The sequence below is a fragment of the Cottoperca gobio genome, chromosome 11, assembly GCF_900634415.1.
Source record: "Cottoperca gobio chromosome 11, fCotGob3.1, whole genome shotgun sequence".
NCBI lineage: Eukaryota > Metazoa > Chordata > Actinopteri > Perciformes > Bovichtidae > Cottoperca > Cottoperca gobio.
In genome coordinates, this window is record NC_041365.1 from 10,271,023 (window position 1) to 10,285,303 (window position 14,281).

Below are 14,281 nucleotides of genomic sequence, written 5' to 3' on the forward strand. Positions count from 1 at the left end.
CAGGCAGCCATGTACGTCAACCAGCGATCCATCCATCTATGCTACAAGTGAGCCAGCCTCGAAATTAAGCATGAAACTTCATTATGTCATCCTTATCTCTAATTATGTATCTTTATGATGCCGTATGCACGTCAGCACATTTTTTCTCACGTATCCAATTGCATTCAATCCATCATCCGGTAAGTAAACTGTCCAATCAAGCAGCCAGATTCTGATCTGTTAACAGCTCGCATTCATCTCATCGCCTCTTTATCCAACATCAACATCTCCAACGCTTTCCTCCAACAGCAGCCAGGACCACCGCGGGTTAAAGGTAACAAAGGCAAAATAAATATACCAGAAAGACATCTATGTAGTAGTTTTTGGGCAGCGTAATGTGATGAGTGAATACTGCAACATTTTGATTTACATCCACTTCATACCAACTATTCCTAATTTGTCAATTGAATGTATCGACTGATAGAAATGAATAGATGTGTATGTGTTGGATCATTCTGAATAGATTTGATGCTGACATTGTGAACTGCACTTGAAATTTATGTATTTAATGCAAGAAATGACAAGTAAAATGTCCTATCACCCATAATCCCACAAGGTTACATATTAATCCATTTTACATCAATAAGGTGAGTAGTGAAGGGCCTTGAAAGGAGCATCACTCTTTAGAAAGGCAATATGTGAGATGGTTGGGCTCTATTATGTAATAATAGTAATAGGAAGGCTACTATATCTATCATGAGTAACAATAGCAATTTAGCAAGACATACATATATAAAAAATGATGGAATGACAATAAAGCCAAAGAACAATGTTAATTTTATTAGCTCAGCAGTGACTGAATTGGACGAGGTAAGCTTAGTCTCATAAACTTTAAGAACTGGCAACAAGACAAGAGAAGAAGAGAAGCAAGGGCAAGTAGAAGAACTAAATTACTTTTGCCAAAAGTAATTTAGGACAATATGAACATGACAATAACAACGTTTTTATTACCAAACCACAAGGATACTTGTATTCTGTTAAATGCACTACGTCATTTTGAATTCAGCTGATTCAGCCTCAGAAAGATAAGAAACGTGAATTTACAGCGATGTTTTTCACACGCATATGCAGTCTGTCTTCTTCTCAGTGGGGGGGGGGGGGGGGGGGTTGTGGAGATACTTCAGTTGCAGCTTGCATGTAAACACTGTCTTTGAGAATCTTTACAGCTCTCTGTGCTTGGCCACAGGCAATGCTGTCTAACTCTGTCTGGTTTTGCTTTCCTTTTTACGACGGAGGAAGAGGTTAAGAAGGAGGAGAGGAAGTGCCTCCAACAGCGTCCTGCCTTCATCTCTCCATCTGTCAGAGGAAAAGACTAGTCCCTCCCCTGATTAATTAGCCGTCTTATCTGACAGGACATGTTTGATCTGATTAAAGCATTTGGGAGAAAGCCGGTGCCCAACGTGTAAGCAGAAAAAAACCGACACTCTTTCTCCTTTAACCAGGAACTCAATTAACTAACTTCGGGGCAAACTAAACTCCTCCTTCCTCTGCAGGTTTGTCACATTTACGTGCTTTGGAAAGCGCTCACAAGAGTTTGTATAACACAGGATTTGGCAGTGAATGAGGCTTAATTAAATCTGCCCGTAAAAAATCTACTGTACATGTGTCACTCTCCTGCTAAGTCCCTTTGGTGTGTGTAGCCGTGCAGCTGTGCTTTCCTTTGAGTTTCATTGGTTATGTGAGGCGATGTTTTTCAGGATTATGTCAAATAGGCTTCGTATTCCAAGGCAGACAGGAGGTCTGGATCAATGAGTTAACTGAGACTGACTCAGTCACTGGGCTAAGCCAATGATACGAGAGCTTGTGTGTGTGTGTGTGTGTGCGCACACTTTTGAATGAAAGCACTTTCTCCTATAAGCATGTGACAGTAGACACTGTGAGAGAGTGCGGCAGAACGTGTAGCGGTAATTTGTGTGCGTGGGCTAATAGTAGAGGGCTCCGCTTGCTGGGGGATTAACGCTGGGAGGCCTCATCTACGCACGGCCGCCTCGCTAAGTTTCCTCTTTGATGACGTTCCGCACCACAAAGCTCTAAATACCCAGATGAGAAGGTTACGGAGAGGAGTGGAAATGGGAGCATTTTGACGGGAGGTGAGATGGGCTGCCCCATTCCACAAGGAGATTTAATATCCTTTAATGTCAGCCTTCGCACACGCTCTGCTGTCAGGCTATGAATGAAATGGTAATCGAGGTGTGTGTGCGTGTACCTGTGTTCATATCCCATCTCAGAGTAATTATGAGTTTGTTCCATCAAATCTATATAGTGCAATGCTGTGCCCGTGTGTGTGTCTTTGAGTCTGTGTGTGATGGCAGTTGTGTCCCACCGCCATTGACCAGTGTTGTCGAAGGCTAATGGAAAGGCTCCAGGCTGCGCTTCGCCTTTGATGAGCATAATTCCTTCACCTTGCCACCAGGAGGACAGGATGAATCCAACTGTGTGTGTGACAGGAGGGGGGAGGGGGGGCGGCCGACGTGTCATTTCCCGCTGACGGATGGCCCACTCGCTAGAGCTGACAGCCCTGTAGCTGTTATTTCATTTCGACACCCTGCTCTGTTTACCTCACTGTAATTTCTGAGAACATTACAATGCTACAGGGGAGGGGGGGGGGGGGGGGGGGAGCATTAGTGGAAAGAAGGCGAGGATCTGGATTACGCAAAAAACAAGAAAAAAAAAAAGAGAAAATTGGATTCATAGATCACGATGCAAAAGGTGAAAGAGTGAAAAGGTAAGAAAGAAGAAGACAGAGACGGAGGCAGCTGACATGACAGGCAGATATAACACATTAAAGAGAGCCCTTGTTGCCTTTGACAACGCTTGAGGGAAAGAAAAAGTCAGCTGTTAGAAGTCTCACATTGCGCCTATGGGGCTCTCAGGGCTGTATCCATTTAACTGATACAAGTTAGACAGATAGATATGTGTCCTGACTGGGGGCACTCCATCTAACGCCATGTTGAGGCTCGCAGCTGACCTCTCTGGCTAACGCTCACTCTTTACTCACACCATATCCCCAGGATTCCTTTGCCCCATACTGTCTGTCTCTTCTCCCCTTTTCATACCACTGACCTCTCCGTAGCCTTTCTTTCTACAACTCCCCTTTTTGTCAACACTTTTCACTTCAGCACCCTCCTGCCGACTCTCTCCTTACACTTCCTTTACTTTTTCCCCGTCAATCCATTATTGCCATCTCCCATTTCTCCTCTTCTCCTCTATCCATTTAGCTTGCTCAAGAGATTAGAGCTGTGTGTGTAATTGGCTCTACAGGGCTTCTCAGCTGCTCCTCTAAGCAATGGTACACACTCTACGAGGGCGTGTGCATGAATGTATATCCAATGAGAATCCTTAGTTTTACACCACACCATTCACTTCCCTCAGGTATGCCACTCTGGCCTGTTGTGTGACTAACCAGCAGTCAGAAGGAGCACAATTAAATGGGAAGACAATGGGGTTTCGTGTTGTCTGGTTGGAGAAAACTGCAAGGAAGCAGTACTAGCTGTGTTACTGCTGCTGTGAGGATGTGTTGCTGACAAGTTTGCAGATGCCAGAGGGAGCGTTCCTGTGCTCTTGTATATAGGTTGAGGATGTGCACTCAGATCTTGCTGCGGGAGTCTGAGTCTGCAGAATGCATTCACAAAGACAAGCGGGCCGACCAAGTGGAAGGAAGGAGTAGAGGGATGCGCGATAGGGGAAAATAATATGAGCACATCAACTCACTTCAAAAGCTTGAGTTTAATTTGTGAGGAGCCAGAAAGATTTAGAGAGAAAAGAGGTAGCACTACAAAGGAGCTATCATTCTGTCAGCCGGCTAGTCAGCTGGTCAGACAACAGCAGGCGAAGTCAGGCGAGCAGCTTACTGCCCTTTGATGAGCACTTCCACATTTACTGTTGCCACTGATGAGCGGATGGCAGGATCGCTCTACTTTTCCCTTTGTAGAGGCTGTTGTTTAACGCTTCCTCAACACTCTCTCTGTGGCACTCGACTTCAAACCCCATCCACATCCAAGACTTTACATTACAGTGTGTCCTTATCACAGCCTGCCTCTGTCCACTGTAGCCACTTACAGGGGATACAGAGCCAAGCTGCAGGAGGCTTGAAACTACAAGTGCACACACGGTTTCATGGTGGGGGTCAGAGTTTGGTGACAGAATTATATTCTGTAGATCCTGCATTAGAACAGAATCAATTCTCAGCACAGGAGAGATATCAGGTTTAATGTGTGTTTTCTACCGTCGCTACATGTATTCATTAAAGTTGGCTTCCACAGACAGACGGGGAAAGTTTTTAGGCTTGAATTTTCTTATTCTGTCGCACGTCCTCAAAAACACGCTGAGATATACAAACATTACAATCCAACATATGCACAAACGTCTCCAACCTAGACGTGCTCAGTCACAGAACAGCATGATGCGGAGTAAAAGAATGGCGAGAGCGCAAGCTGGTAACGCGTGAGGTCCTTCTGCTGCTCACTGGGGGGGGCTGACGAAATCTACATTCCTGATTCAAACCTTCTGTTTGAAACAAAGGGCTGTGAGGCGGAGGATCTGTGCCATCACCCAGGGCAGCCATTTCCAATCCAATTACCATATTACGTCTGAATAAACAGCCTTAAACACCTGTCATTTATACATTGCTTTAATAGCACTGCGATAAACGGGTATTGGCAGGGGTCTGAGATAAAGAATGAAAACATACTGTGTATGCATACAGTTGTCAGTGCTCAAGTAACTGAATTAAACCTAATTGTTCTGTTTATAGATTACATCTTTCCTCTAATTTGAATCAGTTTTGCGCACTGTACTCATCTTGGCATGTACACCCGTAGGTTTGAGAAGAAGTTATGTTTGTGTATAAATTGTGTCACGCAGATTTCAAGCACTTTGGCTTGAACACCGATGGCTTTGTTTATTACAGCTTCCCAGATAAAATGTTTTTTGTTTTTTTAATTCATGAATTTCCCTCTTCTGATTCAGATGTGTTGTTCACATGTGTTCAGGGGGATTTCAATTTTTTTTTATAATTGTTTCTCTTTCCCGAAACGGATTCAGATGCCTCAACTCGGGCGGTACCGTACCCGAGCTCTCTTTTCCCCAAAAGTTGAATCTGTATACCTCAAGCCATGGAACTAATTGGAATCATTTAATGTAAGGTCACATGAGGTCAGGTATGCTGCGGCACTCAACACTGAATTTTATAATGACATTGACATAGACTTTAATTATGGATTGTGCTGCAAATACATTCACTGTACACATGCCATCATTATTCAAAATAATCTATAAATGTGTTAAAAAATGATTACCTCGTCTTTCCTGTGTATTGACGTAATATGGATGCAGTCAGTCTGCTTTCCTGATCTGTCGTCATCCTTCCTCTAATCTACCAAACTACAGTCATTTCATTTATTCGCAGTAGGATGACAACAGATGGTTGCTTATTACAATTAATTAACCTCACAGTATTATTATCACACCAAAAAAGTAATTCAAAGTTTGTCACAGGGTACAATATCTTTTTAATAAGATAAAAAAAAGATAAATATGAAGCTCAGGAGCAAGATTAGAGGTTCACCTTGCTCACGCAGTTTTTCATTCGGATGGAATACAATGTTACCTGATTAAATAAAAATCTTACAAATTACCATACGTTGCTGCAGAGCACAGCTTAATACATCACATTATTCAGCAGTGGAATTCTTCCCATGAGTGCAATCCAAGCCAATGACAACTAAGTGTATCCTAGCGGCCCAGAGGCACTGAGGTGTTTAGTTTGGTTTTAAGAACTACACTCATTCACTCACATAATCACACACACACAGGTCCTGCACAGCACTGCATCATATACATGCACACACATACATGTGAGTGCACACACAAACAGGTGCACACACAGTCAATCTTTGTCTTATTACTGCTCATGGAAAACGTTTTTTCTCGCTACTCTGTATTATGCTGCGATGATAGATGCTATGGAAGGAATAAAAGTGGGCGATACATTATTGAGCCTTTGAGTTTGCTAACACAGCGGTGGGGCTTTGTTTGACTAACTCTCTCAGCTGGGCCTACTCTGTGCTGGCGTAGCTGGTGAAATATTCATCCGGCATAAGGCACAGTGAGCGCTATGGAACAAAACTGGTTATTGGTATGTCCATCCATTTGCCATTTAACGGTGCTGTTGCATGTAAATTGAAGCAAGCAGGTACAGGGAGGATCATGTGCCGAATAGAGGACATTCAAGGTCAAAGTCTTCATATGAATTTTGATAAGGTGTGACATCTGAAATATATTTTCTGTGGATCATTAACATAAAATAAAGAGTGAGTGTCAGATTTGAACACTGAATAAGTTAAAGCGCAACGCTGATGTTATTCTATATTTATTTTATTGTCTACAAATCCCACGAAAAGACCAAAAGCATCGACGTGTTAGTTCATATATCAATACTTCCCGACGCTGTGTGTGGCACATTCATACCTATCCAAGACATTATGTTTAAAAGAAACAGTTTATTCTTTTTGAAAGGCCAAGTCATTTCCTCAAAGAGCAGGTTGCTGTGATTCTTTAGTGAAAGTTACACAAACAGAAGCAAATAGTGCATTTATTGTGGACTATTTCCAGCTGCTGAATATCACATTTGGGGCTCTGTTTTTACAGCACCAGAACGCTGGATGTGAGTTTGACTAAAAATGAACTGCTGTGCTCGTGTTCATTGTAATGAGATAAACTGTCACCAAAGTGCAACATTGTGGCTCATTCATGCATTTCTTATTTTTCTCGACAGCAATCAAGGTGTTTAGCGGAGGAACAAGCTTTTGGTATTTTCTAAGGGATTTGTTGATGAGAAATAAAACCAGCCTTATCCTTTAATCATTCTGAGCATCATCTGGTATCAAGTGCTGTTTTCCCTCTTTTACAGATGTGTGATGGAGGGATCATACCTTTACTTTGCAAAAACAGACAAAACACCACTAAATGATGTCTGCCATCAATGTCATGGCTCATACATTTTGATGCCAGGTTAATGTGAATTTAAATAGGTCGATATGCGCTTCACCCGCCTAATCACGACCCCCTGATTTGATTTTGTATCTCCCTCAGTGAGCTAATATTGCAGAGATTAAAATTTCATGTGGAGCTCAAATCAAAAATTCATTATTAACACAGAAGACGGGCACACCCGCTTTACCCCTTTGCTCCAGCAAAAGGAGACAGAACTCATGCATGCATAGTATACTGTAAGTGGGCGGGCACACATGCGTGCAAAGACACTCTTTGCTACGCTCCCTGAGGACTTCAAGTCCAATTTATCCCGCCTTTGTAGAAATATTGAGGAATTTCCTTATAAGCTGTGGTTATGTCCTCGGCCGTGCTCCCTCGTCTAAGAAGTCGACAACATTCACAAATGTCTTCCCAGTTTCATAATACATTTTCATCAACGTAACCTTCATATTTTTCCATTACGGTGTTTGCAACAACAGCTCATTGTGTTGTCGCCAGGGTAAATGCATTTTTCCGTCTTATGCATCATTCATGACATAATTTCTGAGATTGAATTCCTCCTGGCTGACATCATGTGGAGGTGGAGAGTGCTGGTGATGGTTTTGGATAGAAGGAAGGTGGTGTTAAAAGGAAATGGTGGTGAGCATTGACCATCATGAGCATCTCTGTGGGCTGATGCAGGAAACCCACTGTATCTGTAAATTACAGATAATTTTTCACTTTGTACAAGAGCTCTCTCTCTTTTCTCTCCTGCCTCTTTTCACAGTTTGTCTGTTAACTTAGGAAACCGTTCAACCTCCCTTTTTCAAATCCCTATTACACCAATTTGCTAATGTTCCTCTTTCTATGTAGTCTACACAGGTGAGAACACTTGATCATTTACTTTGGGCAGAGATGAGACAGAATACCAAACTGAACACATGACATCCTGTAACTGTTGTATAGGACAGTGTGCCAAAAATGAGGCTTTTATATTTGGTGGAGGCTTTCCCCAGTCACCCAAAAAAAACATAATTTCAGTCCATGGAGAGCTAGTGTGACTTTTACACGGCAGTAATATTCCATTGATTTTATCAAGGGCAAAATGCACAAACATTTGCACTGTTTGCCTTCCTACTGGTGAATACACATGCTGATTGTCTATGATGATTGTGCTCTTCACTTAGCAATGCCATTAATGTTATGTCAGGCTGTTCCATTCAGCTCCTGTATGTGTAGGAGTGGTAATTGTGATTCTTGAACTACAAAGTGAAATGTGTGTGAGTACCTAATTCAACTACTCAAACTAGTTCCACGATTCATACAACAAAAAAGTATGAAACATTTGAACAAAAGAGCTATGATTTTATCATTTGAAGATTTAAAGCAGTGGACTCCTGATTATTTGTATGTGTTATTAAAGTCAATGGACCCCAACCAGGAGTAGATCAGTTCATTTGCTAAAATAGAAATGATACATCCACATATCTAGATTTAGGTGGAAAATACACACACAAGTAGGATTATAAATTGATGTGAGGCTGATCTTTCGCATATTTACTGTCAAAATAAGTGAAGCACTGAAACAGGCGTTCAGAGATCAACTTTAGCCATTCCAAGTGGCAATAATATGAACACAAAATTAACCAAATCTACAGAAAAAAAGAAAGACCAAGCCTAAATATCACTAGTTGCAGGATCACCGTGTTTTATATGGATTTACATGTCAGGAAGCCGCCACAGCCAGCGTGTTTGCACTACAGTAAAGAACTCTTAAACAATTCCTTGACGCTAGTCCGTCGAACACCGGACACAAACATGTTGGGAACTACTTCTTTAGGTTCCTAAGATCACAGATATGTTCCACAGTAACCTATGCACTTAAAGCCCATGTGTCTCCAACATGCTCTTTTCCACTTCAGAGAGATTGTCTCATTCAATGCATGCTGTCCCCAGGGCTTCACAACATCCTTACGATCCTCAGAGCTGCCCTTGATGGGGTTCACAGCATCACACAATCGTCATGCATGTTAACTCCACGGAGCAAGGGTCAAATGAGCCGTAGCTGTGGATGTTAAGTGACTTCAAAAGGCTGCATCCATATGAACCCTCCCCTCTGCCTCTCTCGCCAGTGTGAAGAATGTGTTTACCAGACCGGCCGGGTCAGAGGATCGGAGTTTACAGACAGGGAGGAAGGCTAAGTCACATGCATGCACTTCAGTGTGCATGGACGACTTTCTCACATGCTCAAAACACTGTCAAAAACGGAAGAACAATAGCACAGACAGTACAGATTCAGTGTTAAGATGACAAGATGTGTGAGCCTTTCAGCAGAGTGGTACAGCATCATCGGAAACCAGGAGAGTGACAATCTCTTTGTTTCTTTCCACACTCCATCACCTGATCTCCAAATGGAGGAACAATGCAATTTTCACTTATGAATCTACTGCCAAGCAAATATCATTCACTGTTTGCCTGCTCCACAAACACACCCTGAATAGCTTCCCTGGGTCATGGACTCATTTGTTATTCCTTAATGTGCAACTACTCACCAGGGAACACTAAGTCTGCCACGTGAAACTACACTGCGATGTGAGCGTCATGTCTAACTGCAGCAGAAATACCTCGCCTTAGCTCTCTCACATCTGCGCAGAGAAATGACAACACGGTGGAGGCGAGCACAGATATTGAAATATATATTAAAGAATTATTTCTCAATGGAAAACAGCAACAACAAAAGTAATAAAAAAGCAATAATGGAAGTGTTGTGCGGGGAAAGCCACTCAGAACAAATCAACATTTATGTGACATCAGTCAGGTTCAGTGGTGGAACTGATGCAATGATTTTCAATTACAAAACACTGATGTGCAGTATTAGTTCCCTTCCCGATACAAAACACAGGTTCTGGGTACTGCTATGAATCAGGTTATGATTCAAATAAATATAAAGTGAGAAAAACACATATATAAATACATACTTTTTCTAAAATATATACTTTAAATGTGTGTTTTCAGACACAAAACCATGCTGATTCAATTGTTTTTGACCAAAACAGATTTACCTCTCATTAAAGTCTCTTTCTGCCCGTTAGCTGCATATACAATATGTTTAATTGCATATTGCATGTTGAATGAAACAATGAAATACGTTGTCTTGAAGTCAATTTGACAGAGGTGACAGAGGGATAATTACAAACGGGTCTAAATGAGGTGTTAATATGACAATTCTAATCATATAACTACATCACATTTACAAGCAAATAAATAATATTTATAGCATATTAGTCCAAAACGTGCCCACTATAAAATCTCATCAAATATGTTTTTACCATTTGTGTTAAAATTGTAAAAAAATAAAGTAAAATCATGCACATTATTCAAACCTGACAGATCACCACATAATTACACATCGTCCATGTGTTCTGCACAGGAGCCTTTTTGTGTTGACAGCTGCCTCTCGGCCCTCTGTAATATGCACACATTTATATTTGGACTTCATCCTAAATATTTCCATTATCATCTGGTCTTGACAAAATATGTTTGTGAAATCATTTTTTATCAACAAGACATGTCTACATCTCTTTTTGACCTTCAAGTATTGAATACAATGAGAGAAAGTGAGACTGCTCAGATGTTATTGTAGCGTCTTTGTGTTCCAGCCTTTGTTCTTTTTAAATGCAAATTCACTTGTGCTGATTCTGACTATTCAGTTATTAGATAACAGCGTATATTTTTGTGAAATTCAATATCATTTGCAAGTGTTTATTATGATATTGTTGCTCATCTATTATTTCTTAATTAGATTTCAAATGAAAAAAAAAAGTCATATTATCAACAATTCCTTGTGTTGTGTCAGGCCTAAGAATCAGTGAAGGGGAAATGCCTCTTAGCCGTACAGCTCCAACTACCAAAATCCCATGTAGGCGATAAAAGCTTAAGCGCTCCCAACCTGCAACCATTAAACAACAAACATCCTTTCTGTTGTAATTATCCACTGCTGTAAGTGATTCTGTTGACCCATCAAAAACAGTAGAGTAAGTTTCTGAACCCAAACCCAATCCCCTCGGTGTGCATTTCAGTGAGAGCGACATTACAGTGGATGACCTATATAGAGGGGACGGCTGCTTGTTACAGTCTAATTCTCACCCTAAATGGCCTGGAAGAGGGCAGTTCAGCAGGAGATAATGTGTTTGTTATGGACACTAATGATACAGCGGAAGCAAACTAACGACCCACCCTCGGTGTCCCACCGAGTTCAGCGGCTTCATCACTCCCATTCTATGAAAACTTGGAAAACTCCTTACGGGTTTCCTCTTTAAGGAGAACGAAGGAAGCTCACAATGGAGGGAGGAAGAGAGAGAAACAGAAGAAAAAAAAAGGAGGAAGAAAAAGAAGACGGCTCTTTAGCCTAGAAGTTGGTAAAGCCATGAAGGGAGGAGGCACATGAGAGGAATAAAGAAAGAGTGAGAGGGAAAAACAGCTAGTGGCGTAGTAATAAAAATCTAGTAAAAACAATAACAACTGCCCGACTGCTTTTATTGATGCTCAGGTGGAGTTGGGGTGGGGTAAATAAGACTGTTAACACCAAAGGGCAGTGGTGGCACAATGCTGTTGTAAGTCATTGAACTTATGAATTCATGCATTAAATTACTGACTGCAGTTAAAAAGCTCTATTATACAATGAAGTGGAAATGTAAAAGGGTTCTGACAGTTTTGGGACTTCACATTGAATCACCCTGCAGGCCTCTTACTTGCTTTTATGCTTTCATGCACGCTAGTCACCTACCCTGTGTATCTTGTGTTCACATCCTCAGAAATAAATGCTATATGCCCACAAGATGCAATCAAGCCCATGAACATGGGGAGGGGGGGGGGGGGGGGGGGGGGGCAGGAAGTGAAGTAAAGTCAGCAGACTCTGAAACTGCATGCACAATAAACAAAAGGTTTGCAGACAAACTAATCTAACTAATCTTTTTCCTGCTGTGATCTTAACATTGACAATACAGTAACCTCCTAAATTCTTAAAGAAGATGATGATGATTCGCCCTGACCTACCGTCTCGTGGTTGTACCTTTAAATCATCCAGGTACGCAGACAAGTATGTGGAAAATGCCACTCAAGTCGCTGTTGCTTGTGTAGCTATATGTGTTGGTATAAAGCAAGCATATACTGGGCTCCAGACTAACCTTTCTACTGGTGACACTGGTGCTAACAACTTTCTCGGTTAGCCAAACCACCACATGATTTGGTCGCACCCTTTTTTTTTTTTGCTACAGCATGGTATTAATCAATGACACTGGCTCGGTCGGTCTCTCCCTGTCTGCGCTCTCCTCATCAGAGTCGGAACCTCTTGTTTTTTCTCCCTTCTAAATGGCCCATAACAACCAGGCGCGTGCACATGATACAAGCGTGACGGAGCATTTCTGCTCCCGCATGCACAAATGCTGGGGGCTGTGACGAGCGCGTAGGGTGGGTTTAGCTCGCGCAACTGCTAAACATTTGCACACTTGTCAAGTTGACTTTTGAGACTTTGGAGGCGGGGATGGAATACACAGTGGCTGATGTCTCGGCTCCAACAGGGAAACCAATGATAATGATCATCATGCACTCGCATGAATGCGACCATGTGAAATTTAACTTGCACAATTATAAAGCAAATGATTGCATATGCGAGTCTGGAGCTCTGATATCCCAAGTGATTTGTGGGAGTGTGAACTAAGAGCAATAGGAGGCAGGACGAAAAGGATGAGATATGGTTTCTGGGTAATCAGGAGGGGGAGTCCCTGGATTGTAAGCCAACAGCATAGAAGAGTTGAGACAAATGTCATGGGTCTTGGCAGCAGTGACAGGGACATCAGTGTCCACATGACAGCATGACAGAGTGACTGAACCCCTACACTCTTGAGAAACAGGGAAAGGGAAATGGAGAAAAGCATCCCGCAAGATGGAAGAGGGTCACCTTATCCAGAGGTCATCATGGCAAATCACATGCAAGGGGACTTTAAATAAATCAGTCATCTGATGTCAACACCTTCTTTATGTCTCCAGATAATCAACTGCCACACGTGTCCCCGTTTGTTTCAGAGTTTCCATAACCCCTCCATCATTTATCATTCAAAAGGACGTTATGATGGTCTTCTTGAGGAAGATCTTCTTGCTTGTATCAACGTGCAAATATGTTTTGTCTGCGACTTCAGTTAAAAGATACTAAAAGCATAAAAACAGAGCCCTAGGAAGAGATGTTATAGCCCATTGCACAAGACTGCACAATAAAAACTCCATCATAAAGTAGGAAACCCTAGCCTACTCCATAAATCCTTCAACAAACCGTCTTGGCGCATCAGTGTGTTATCTGGACGGCATCTAATGAGCCCTTAATTTCAGAGTGCCTGCATCATTAAGAGGGCCTGCCGTTTGATGCCACAGCTGTCAAATAAGTCTTTCATCCTAGCATGTGTGGAGTGTGTGTGTGCACTTGTATACGCATTTGTTAAAGGAACTTTTTCACATTGTGTTCGTGTGCAACAACCATGATGCGAGAAATGCATTTGCTATGAAATGGAAGAAAAGCAAATGTAGTGAATGAATTATTCCATGCTGTATGGTGTTAAAGCAATGGGTGGAAAGAGTGTATTTGGAGAGAGAGAGAGACACAGAGAGGCTCAAGGAGAACCAGAAAGAGTTACATAGAGAGAATTGTGTTTACCCTCCTAAACAAGTCTTAAAAACAGGGCAGTCCAGCGCCCTGGCATCTCCCCCTGGACGGTCGACTGTGAAAACAAATCACGATGACCCGCAGCACTGGCAGCTCGCCAGCATATGAACCGTGTCATTCTGTGTAATGATATCAGAGATTTCTACGGGGGCCTGCAGGTGTCAAACATGACTTCAGACAGGGAGGAGGGATTTGCTATAAGATGTCCTTTTACTAGACAAACCAAGGGGATTAGTTTCATCACGTCATAGTGTGATTAACAACACCCATGTCCTTCCATTAGTCTGACCTTGTTAAGTGTGTGTTGTGTGATTACACGGTCTGTCACGATCATGTGTTTCCACCATTACCGACTACAGCGATGTGTTTGACTAAAGTCTTCGCAGCTGTTGCTGTGAAGCACTATTTGTTGTTGGTTACTGTTGTTGTTGCCATTGGATTCACCTTAAGGCTGCCCGGCTACTCGCCATGCTCTACTCTCTTACTCTTTGTCTCTCGCCCTTCTCTCACTCACATCCCTGGCTGCTATAATTAGAGTAATTGGAATCAGATGAT

General features: G+C 42.1%; 1 protein-coding gene across 1 annotated transcript in view; it reads right to left on the minus strand.

Moving 5' to 3' along the window:
* Nucleotides 1-14,281, minus strand: part of LOC115015461 (RNA-binding motif, single-stranded-interacting protein 3-like) — a 185,299-nt gene that overhangs the window by 70,662 nt on the left and 100,356 nt on the right.